Source organism: Centroberyx gerrardi, chromosome 21 (genome assembly GCF_048128805.1).
Source record: "Centroberyx gerrardi isolate f3 chromosome 21, fCenGer3.hap1.cur.20231027, whole genome shotgun sequence".
Lineage (NCBI taxonomy): Eukaryota > Metazoa > Chordata > Actinopteri > Beryciformes > Berycidae > Centroberyx > Centroberyx gerrardi.
The window spans coordinates 21610409-21620408 of record NC_136017.1 but is presented as its reverse complement, the minus strand read 5'-3'; positions in this window follow the sequence as shown (position 1 = coordinate 21620408).

Below are 10000 nucleotides of genomic sequence, written 5' to 3'. Positions count from 1 at the left end.
TGTGTAGATTTCAATCTTTGTGTGAAACTGAGTAAAAGTTTGTGTTGAATTTGAGCAGCTGGTCTGATATTGGTTTAGACTATATGGTGACAATGTTGAGAAGCTGGGTAATTTCTCCTGCATTCAACACATATGTTGTTTGCTACCGGACTCTCAACATTTGGCTGCTTAACAGAAGCCAACCCATTCATCTGCTCACATCATGAGGCTATCTAAAAACAGATTCAAAAGGTAAGAGGAGTGTAAATTATGTTTCACAATGTGTAGATTTCAATCTTTGTGTGAAACTGAGTAAAAGTTTGTGTTGAATTTGAGCAGCTGGTCTGATATTGGTTTAGACTATATGGTGACAATGTTGAGAAGCTGGGTAATTTCTCCTGCATTCAACACATATGTTGTTTGCTACCGGACTCTCAACATTTGGCTGCTTAACAGAAGCCAACCCATTCATCTGCTCACATCATGAGGCTATCTAAAAACAGATTCAAAAGGTAAGAGGAGTGTAAATTATGTTTCACAATGTGTAGATTTCAATCTTTGTGTGAAACTGAGTAAAAGTTTGTGTTGAACTTGAGCAGCTGTTCTGATATTGGTTTAGACTATATGGTGACAATGTTGAGAAGCTGGGTAATTTCTCCTGCATTCAACACATATGTTGTTTGCTACCGGACTCTCAACATTTATACTGCATACTATATAATTGTGACGTGCCCCTGGTACTCACTGTTACCATGCTGACTACAAATATTCCTTTAACATACAATATTCTAACTTTCCTTTACCTTCAGTTTAGTGTAGTACACCACCTTTTCTTTTATTGTAGTAATGTTGACAGTAGAAACACTAAATAAACACCACCAGTGATATCTATAACTTTCCTTCATGGGTTATAATATAGATCAAAATAACTCGTACGGCCACAACAAAGAAAACATTTGGCTCAACCTTGTGACCAGCAACATATAAAGAGGACGCCATACCCGAGGATTACTTTTAAAGTAAGATGATTTTATTTACAAAACAAGATGAACAGAGGTAAACCTAAGCATTTAACTACTATGTACAAATATACAGATATAGACATATAATTAAAAAAAAAAACAGTATATGTATACATATGTAAAGAACACTAGGACAATAGTGCAATGGTGCAGAGTGCAGATAATGATGATGGGGGAGGAGGAGCAGGAGGAAATCCCTGGTCTGGGCCTTTCATTCCATTTTTCTCAGCTTCTGTGCTGAGTTGTATGAATTTATTGATGGCCTGTTACACACACACCACACAACAATAAAATTGTATGTCACACACACACACACCACACAACAATAAAATTGTATGTCACACACACACACACCACACAACAATAAAATTGTATGTCACACACACACACACCACACAACAATAAAATTGTCTGTTTGTATTGTTTTTGTTTTTGTTTTTTTTGATTAATCTTGGGGGATCTTTCCCAGGTTGTTGAGAGTCTCAGACTGAGAGACTGAATGGAAGAGAAAGCATAAAAATGAGTCATTAATGTCATTTTTAGGTGTCAAAAGTTGAAAGTGAACAGTACTCAGTCATGTCAGATACACACCTTCTGTTTGAGGCTCCAGGTGCTTTTTTTTTTCTTGAGCCTTTTTTGGTGCCATCCTCCCTTCCTGTTGACAGACATGTAGAAACAAATTTAATGTGGGTTTCCTGTGTCAAAGAGGCAACACAGTAACAGTTACAAAATCATCATCTTAATAGGCCTGCATTCAAACTTTACCTGCTGCTATGTTGGTCAGTCATCCAGCCACTCGAGTTCCAGCCCTTCTCCTCGGAAAGACTTCCTGTTCACTCCATAGTCGAAGCGGAGCTCTTCGGAAATGGAAATGTCTTTGGTGGCCTGGAACAGGATGACATCCCTCACTCCTTCCGGGAAGGTCATCTTGCAGTACCGTGGCGTGACATTGCTGTTCTTCCGCGAATGATTCATCATTCTGCCAAGGGTTTCGACAGATGGGTGACACTCGCAAGGAAACGTCTGGGCGTCGATGCAGAGGTCGCGACCATCATGGCTCTTGAAGAAAAAAAGGTAGCCCATCTCATCCTGCATGGACTCCATCATCGTCCTGCCCTCTGCTGCTGTGATTACCTTGCCATGATAATCACAGATGATGGAGCCCTTGGCAAAGGATTTGGTGGCAACAACTCCTGTGGTCAAAAGAAGGTGACATTAGTATGTGAATATGTGAATTTACAGAGAAAACAGGAGAGCAAAGGAAAACAAGACATTTTTTCATACCTTTCCCTTTGTTGCCACCGAAATCCTTGATGGCCAGGCCTGTCCACCTCTGCCTTGTGACACTCCTGATGATGCGTGGATCACTCTCACACTGCACCCTGTTGGCTGGCTTCCACTTGGCCACAATGTCCTCAGGACGGGGATGGTTGGCAGTCCACCCCTCGGCCCTGATGACCTTTGCGACCTTCTGGACAGTTGGGGGGCGTCTTGTACATTGGGCTGTCAAAGAGAGAAAATTGAAATTTAAATTCTTGTCCACACTTGTGAATTCTACGTTACTTTTGTTTATAGAAATGTTGTTGATCATTTAATTGAATCATTGCATAATAAAGTATTTACACTTACACAAGAGGTATTCCTCCCGCTTGCCATACTGCGCAGCCCTCCACCGATCATACAACACTCTGTTTATCGAAAAGCCAGCCTCGGTCCGCTGCTTCTTAGTGGGAGGCTGGCCAGTCGCTGTCACCGGGAAGTGCTGGATGAACGTGGCAAAGTCCCTGCCGTCCTGTTCAGCGGTGTCTCTGCCTCTCTTCTGTCCCCGACCACGCCTCTCATCCCCTGACTCATCAGTAGAAGAACTGCAAGATGGAGAAGATTTCATGGTTAAACACTGACAAACAGCTGGACTGACCTTGGAAGAAGCTGTGAGAGAGAGAATAGTTGAAGGTTGTGTGTTCTGGATGATGACACATACCCTTCCAAACTGTTGAACAGGTTGGCGGTGGCCACGATACCCTCCAGGGTCCTCATCCTGTAGTGGGCATTGGCCACCGCTGTAGAGTGGGCCATGTAGTGTGCCGCTGCACTTTTCTGCTCCTCGGAAAAGTTCGCACTCACTGCTGTCTCTGCAACTTTTCTGACTTCTTGGCTCGTGATGTTTGGGATTTTGTAGCTGCAATGAAGAAGAAATCTCAGATTACAATCATATTATATTACAATAATATTATAGAAAGAGTACAAAACCAGTCTACCAATTTAATCCTTGTCTACCTTCTCTGTACAGTACATATTAATATATACATGTTAGTACATGGGATTCTGCGAATACTTACTGTTCATGCAGACGTCTGAGGTCGTTGGTGGCGCTGGAAATTGGTCCGCCGGATTTGGACAGGAAAAATTTGCCCTTATCATCCACATCATCCTGCATACATCCTTGGCGGATGCCATTGTAGTATTCATCCAGCATCTGTGGAGATAAGATATGGATGAAGTTAATACTTGAGAAATTATTGATGGATACAGTTATTCATGGTGAGGGTTAGGGTTAGGTCTAGGGTTTTTTCAGCCTGTTAGAGAACTTACAGCAGCCTCCTCCTCGGTGAGGGCAAATGTCGCTATCTGCATTGTGGCCGTTTTGTGTTGGCTGACCCCCACACAGACTCGTCCATCGACGCGCTTCTGGTCGAGCCACTCTGACACCTGGAAAACAATGAAGGACACAGTGGGAATTAATGACATGAACAAAGTAGCACTGTTCTATTTGAATCTGGACATGCGATATTTTCTACTGACTACATGCAATACTTTGTACCAACTGAGGAAACACTGTGGGGGAAAAGTACTTACTGTCAATCCCTCCACTGCTCCGGGTCTCTGGAAGTGTTTCAGCATCAGGATGGCTTCGCAGTGGTAGCGGAACAGCGTCTTCTCCTCTTCTTCCACACGCTGCTGCTGCAGGAGCTTGCCGTAGATGCCCAGCATGTCCTTCTTGGCCTCGCGGAGGACTCTCTGGCAGTCGTGGAGACTCGCCTGGCCATGAATGAAGCGGTCGTACCTAGAATGATAAGATAAAACAAAACACCAATGAGGAGGAGAGTTGGAGATTTTTCTGTATCACATAATCCTGGCAGCCTTCCAAGTACTATCCACATGAGAGAAGTCATTAAAGGAAAGGTAGAGCAGGGAGATTAACAACTCACTTTTTTTGGCATGTGTCTTTGCTGAGGGCCTTTGCCACTGGCTTCCTCAAGGTGTTGAGCAGCTCGATGTACGCCTGACACTTCCTGTGGAAGTCCGGGTCCGCTGCAGCCAAATCCAGGCGTGTCTTGAGGTACTGGACACACCGGATCATGTTCTTGATGTAGTTGAGGATGGTGGATGGACTCATCTGCAGTACCCTCAGCCTGTTCAGGAAGTCCTGGGTCTCCGTGCTCTTCAGGAGAAAGTCCATGCTCACTTCATCCCCGCTCGGCTGGATGTACCTGAACATCCTGGAGACATTGTCTACCTGTGATGAAAGAGGAAGAGGGAATGAGTGAAGTATGAATTGCTACAGAGCTGCAGTCTGTGTGTGTATGGGGGTGTGTGTGTGTGTGCCTGTGTCAATGAGCCTGTTGTCACACTATAGAGATGCTAATAGACTACAGGCTGCAAAGAGCAACACAGAGAGCAGAATACTACAGTGTAGGTTGTAAATAAGAATTTGTTCTTTATGACTTGCCAGGTTAAATGAAGGTTAAATAAATCAATAAATAAATAAAATGTGGTTAGATCTTACCTCCTGTTGGCAGTTTGGGACTAGCAGAGAGGTAGTCAGGTACTGCTTGAACCCCGTCAAAATTGCAGCTTCACGTGGGAACTTTTCATAAAGTCCCGTCTGCTGCATTTTGACCCTCAGGGTTGTCTGGTACTGGGCTGTGTCCCTGAGAAAATACAGAGAAAATTAGCTCAAAGGAACTTACAGATGTTCACAGCCAAAGCCCACTGATTGAACTTGTGTGTGTTGAGTGAGGTGATGAACTTACTTTTGCCATGTTGGGTCACTTGGACCAGCATCCTCACTGGAATCAGTGCCGGGGGTCTCTTCAGCGCCTCTACGGTCTTCCTCTGTGCTGCCACTGGCCGGGATGGGGGCTTGCTCGGCAGCAGCCGAAGTTGACGGCTGCTCGACGCTGGGCTCAATGTCTGCATCCATGGGGGCATTGAGGACGAAGAAGTTTCTTCTACGAAGATCCTCAAGAAGAGCCAGTCTGGAAGGCCTGTGGGGGTACCGCCTGCACATCTCGGCGTAGTCCCAGGTTCTGCCTTGGCGGGTCCAATCCTTCATCGACGTCTTGGCCCTCTGCAGCTCTGCCTGCCTCTCCGCAACTGTGTTGCGCTTCATGCAGACCCTGGCCAGGTGGGCAGACAGTACTTCCTGGGGTTTCTCGCACAGCAGGCAGTGGATGATGCGGCGATCCGAGCTGTGAGAGAGAAAGAGAGAAAGTAGACAGTCAGTGAAACCACCCCTGACTTATTTGAAGAAATCTTTTCAAGTGAATATCACTTACTGCACTGGCAGCCACATCTGCCTGTTTCAAGCAAAATACAATTCAACTAGTGAAAACAAATTGGTACTTACTTTGCAGCCTGTCCTGCCATTGTCCTCAGCAAAGTCTTTTTCACAAACAGAAGAAAAAAAAAACAAAGCTCTTGGGAAGAGAGAAAGCAAGAAAATAAACAAAAAAAGAATAGAAATAGAAATAGCAGGAGAAAAAAATCCTTTTACAAAAGCAAGAAAATTCAAAAAAGAGTTTTCTTCAGAAAAGTCTAAAGGTTCGATGAAATTCTCTTCCAAAATGGCAAAGAGGTGGTGTGTGTGTGATCAGAATTGAAAACACACTGATGCAGTGGAGTTTACCTGCAGTATTTATCCTCCATGATGATGCCATAGGCCCATCAGCTTGATTGTGGCCTATCAAAGGTGGGAGGAGTTTGGGGCCTATCAAAGGTGGGAGGAGTTTGTGACTCATCATGTGAATGGGGCATCCCCCACAATGTTGTCAACCTGTTGATGAGTGCTAATTAATATATTCATAGCTGAATAGTTTAGGTGATGAGTGCTAAGTCTCCACTTGACTTCCAATATTGCTATCTTAATGAGGCTATCTAAAAACAGATTCAAAAGATAAGAGGAGTGTAAATTATGTTTCACAATGTGTAGATTTCAATCTTTGTGTGAAACTGAGTAAAAGTTTGTGTTGAATTTGAGCAGCTGTTCTGATATTGGTTTAGACTATATGGTGACAATGTTGAGAAGCTGGGTAATTTCTCCTGCATTCAACACATATGTTGTTTGCTACCGGACTCTCAACATTTGGCTGCTTAACAGAAGCCAACCCATTCATCTGCTCACATCATGAGGCTATCTAAAAACAGATTCAAAATGTAAGAGGAGTGTAAATTATGTTTCACAATGTGTAGATTTCAATCTTTGTGTGAAACTGAGTAAAAGTTTGTGTTGAATTTGAGCAGCTGTTCTGATATTGGTTTAGACTATATGGTGACAATGTTGAGAAGCTGGGTAATTTCTCCTGCATTCAACACATATGTTGTTTGCTACCGGACTCTCAACATTTGGCTGCTTAACAGAAGCCAACCCATTCATCTGCTCACATCATGAGGCTATCTAAAAACAGATTCAAAAGGTCAGAGGAGTGTAAATTATGTTTCACAATGTGTAGATTTCAATCTTTGTGTGAAACTGAGTAAAAGTTTGTGTTGAACTTGAGCAGCTGTTCTGATATTGGTTTAGACTATATGGTGACAATGTTGAGAAGCTGGGTAATTTCTCCTGCATTCAACACATATGTTGTTTGCTACCGGACTCTCAACATTTTCTCTAAAAATAACCTTAATCATATTCTACCTTTTCAAGTTGAAAACTGGTATTATCAATGAATTGCTAATGAATAAAATCAAAGAATGATCAATAAAAGCCAGAAAAATTTGAAAGTAAACAACATTGTTATGTGTGTCCTGTATTGGACTTGTGCATTTACTAGTGTAAAAATACAGAGACACTTAAGTTAAGACTGTGTTGCTGTGTTACTAGAACACTGTACAAAGGTAAGAGGGGGGTAAACACTGGAAATGATCCAAAAAGAAAGAAAGTGATATGAATGATCAAAAAAGAAAGAAAGTGATATGACCAGATTGTTGGAAATCCAGGTAATTTCTCCTGCAGTATTTATCCTCCATGATGATGCCATAGGCCCATCAGCTTGATTGGGGCCTATCAAAGGTGGGAGGAGTTTGTGACTCATCATGTGAATGGGGCTTCCCCCACAATGTTATCAACCTGTTGATGAGTGCTAATTAATATATTCATAGCTGAATAGTTTAGGTGATGAGTGCTAAGTCTCCACTTGACTTCCAATATTGCTATCTTAATGAGGCTATCTAAAAACAGATTCAAAAGGTCAGAGGAGTGTAAATTATGTTTCACAATGTGTAGATTTCAATCTTTGTGTGAAACTGAGTAAAAGTTTGTGTTGAATTTGAGCAGCTGTTCTGATATTGGTTTAGACTATATGGTGACAATGTTGAGAAGCTGGGTAATTTCTCCTGCATTCAACACATATGTTGTTTGCTACCGGACTCTCAACATTTGGCTGCTTAACAGAAGCCAACCCATTCATCTGCTCACATCATGAGGCTATCTAAAAACAGATTCAAAAGGTCAGAGGAGTGTAAATTATGTTTCACAATGTGTAGATTTCAATCTTTGTGTGAAACTGAGTAAAAGTTTGTGTTGAATTTGAGCAGCTGTTCTGATATTGGTTTAGACTATATGGTGACAATGTTGAGAAGCTGGGTAATTTCTCCTGCATTCAACACATATGTTGTTTGCTACCGGACTCTCAACATTTTCTCTAAAAATAACCTTAATCATATTCTACCTTTTCAAGTTGAAAACTGGTATTATCAATGAATTGCTAATGAATAAAATCAAAGAATGATCAATAAAAGCCAGAAAAATTTGAAAGTAAACAACATTGTTATGTGTGTCCTGTATTGGACTTGTGCATTTACTAGTGTAAAAATACAGAGACACTTAAGTTAAGACTGTGTTGCTGTGTTACTAGAACACTGTACAAAGGTAAGAGGGGGGTAAACACTGGAAATGATCCAAAAAGAAAGAAAGTGATATGAATGATCAAAAAAGAAAGAAAGTGATATGACCAGATTGTTGGAAATCCAGGTAATTTCTCCTGCAGTATTTATCCTCCATGATGATGCCATAGGCCCATCAGCTTGATTGGGGCCTATCAAAGGTGGGAGGAGTTTGTGACTCATCATGTGAATGGGGCTTCCCCCACAATGTTATCAACCTGTTGATGAGTGCTAATTAATATATTCATAGCTGAATAGTTTAGGTGATGAGTGCTAAGTCTCCACTTGACTTCCAATATTGCTATCTTAATGAGGCTATCTAAAAACAGATTCAAAAGATAAGAGGAGTGAAAATTATGTTTCACAATGTGTAGATTTCAATCTTTGTGTGAAACTGAGTAAAAGTTTGTGTTGAATTTGAGCAGCTGTTCTGATATTGGTTTAGACTATATGGTGACAATGTTGAGAAGCTGGGTAATTTCTCCTGCATTCAACACATATGTTGTTTGCTACCGGACTCTCAACATTTGGCTGCTTAACAGAAGCCAACCCATTCATCTGCTCACATCATGAGGCTATCTAAAAACAGATTCAAAAGGTCAGAGGAGTGTAAATTATGTTTCACAATGTGTAGATTTCAATCTTTGTGTGAAACTGAGTAAAAGTTTGTGTTGAATTTGAGCAGCTGTTCTGATATTGGTTTAGACTATATGGTGACAATGTTGAGAAGCTGGGTAATTTCTCCTGCATTCAACACATATGTTGTTTGCTACCGGACTCTCAACATTTGGCTGCTTAACAGAAGCCAACCCATTCATCTGCTCACATCATGAGGCTATCTAAAAACAGATTCAAAAGGTCAGAGGAGTGTAAATTATGTTTCACAATGTGTAGATTTCAATCTTTGTGTGAAACTGAGTAAAAGTTTGTGTTGAACTTGAGCAGCTGTTCTGATATTGGTTTAGACTATATGGTGACAATGTTGAGAAGCTGGGTAATTTCTCCTGCATTCAACACATATGTTGTTTGCTACCGGACTCTCAACATTTTCTCTAAAAATAACCTTAATCATATTCTACCTTTTCAAGTTGAAAACTGGTATTATCAATGAATTGCTAATGAATAAAATCAAAGAATGATCAATAAAAGCCAGAAAAATTTGAAAGTAAACAACATTGTTATGTGTGTCCTGTATTGGACTTGTGCATTTACTAGTGTAAAAATACAGAGACACTTAAGTTAAGACTGTGTTGCTGTGTTACTAGAACACTGTACAAAGGTAAGAGGGGGGTAAACACTGGAAATGATCCAAAAAGAAAGAAAGTGATATGAATGATCAAAAAAGAAAGAAAGTGATATGACCAGATTGTTGGAAATCCAGGTAATTTCTCCTGCAGTATTTATCCTCCATGATGATGCCATAGGCCCATCAGCTTGATTGGGGCCTATCAAAGGTGGGAGGAGTTTGTGACTCATCATGTGAATGGGGCTTCCCCCACAATGTTATCAACCTGTTGATGAGTGCTAATTAATATATTCATAGCTGAATAGTTTAGGTGATGAGTGCTAAGTCTCCACTTGACTTCCAATATTGCTATCTTAATGAGGCTATCTAAAAACAGATTCAAAAGATAAGAGGAGTGAAAATTATGTTTCACAATGTGTAGATTTCAATCTTTGTGTGAAACTGAGTAAAAGTTTGTGTTGAATTTGAGCAGCTGTTCTGATATTGGTTTAGACTATATGGTGACAATGTTGAGAAGCTGGGTAATTTCTCCTGCATTCAACACATATGTTGTTTGCTACCGGACTCTCAACATTTGGCTGCTTAACAG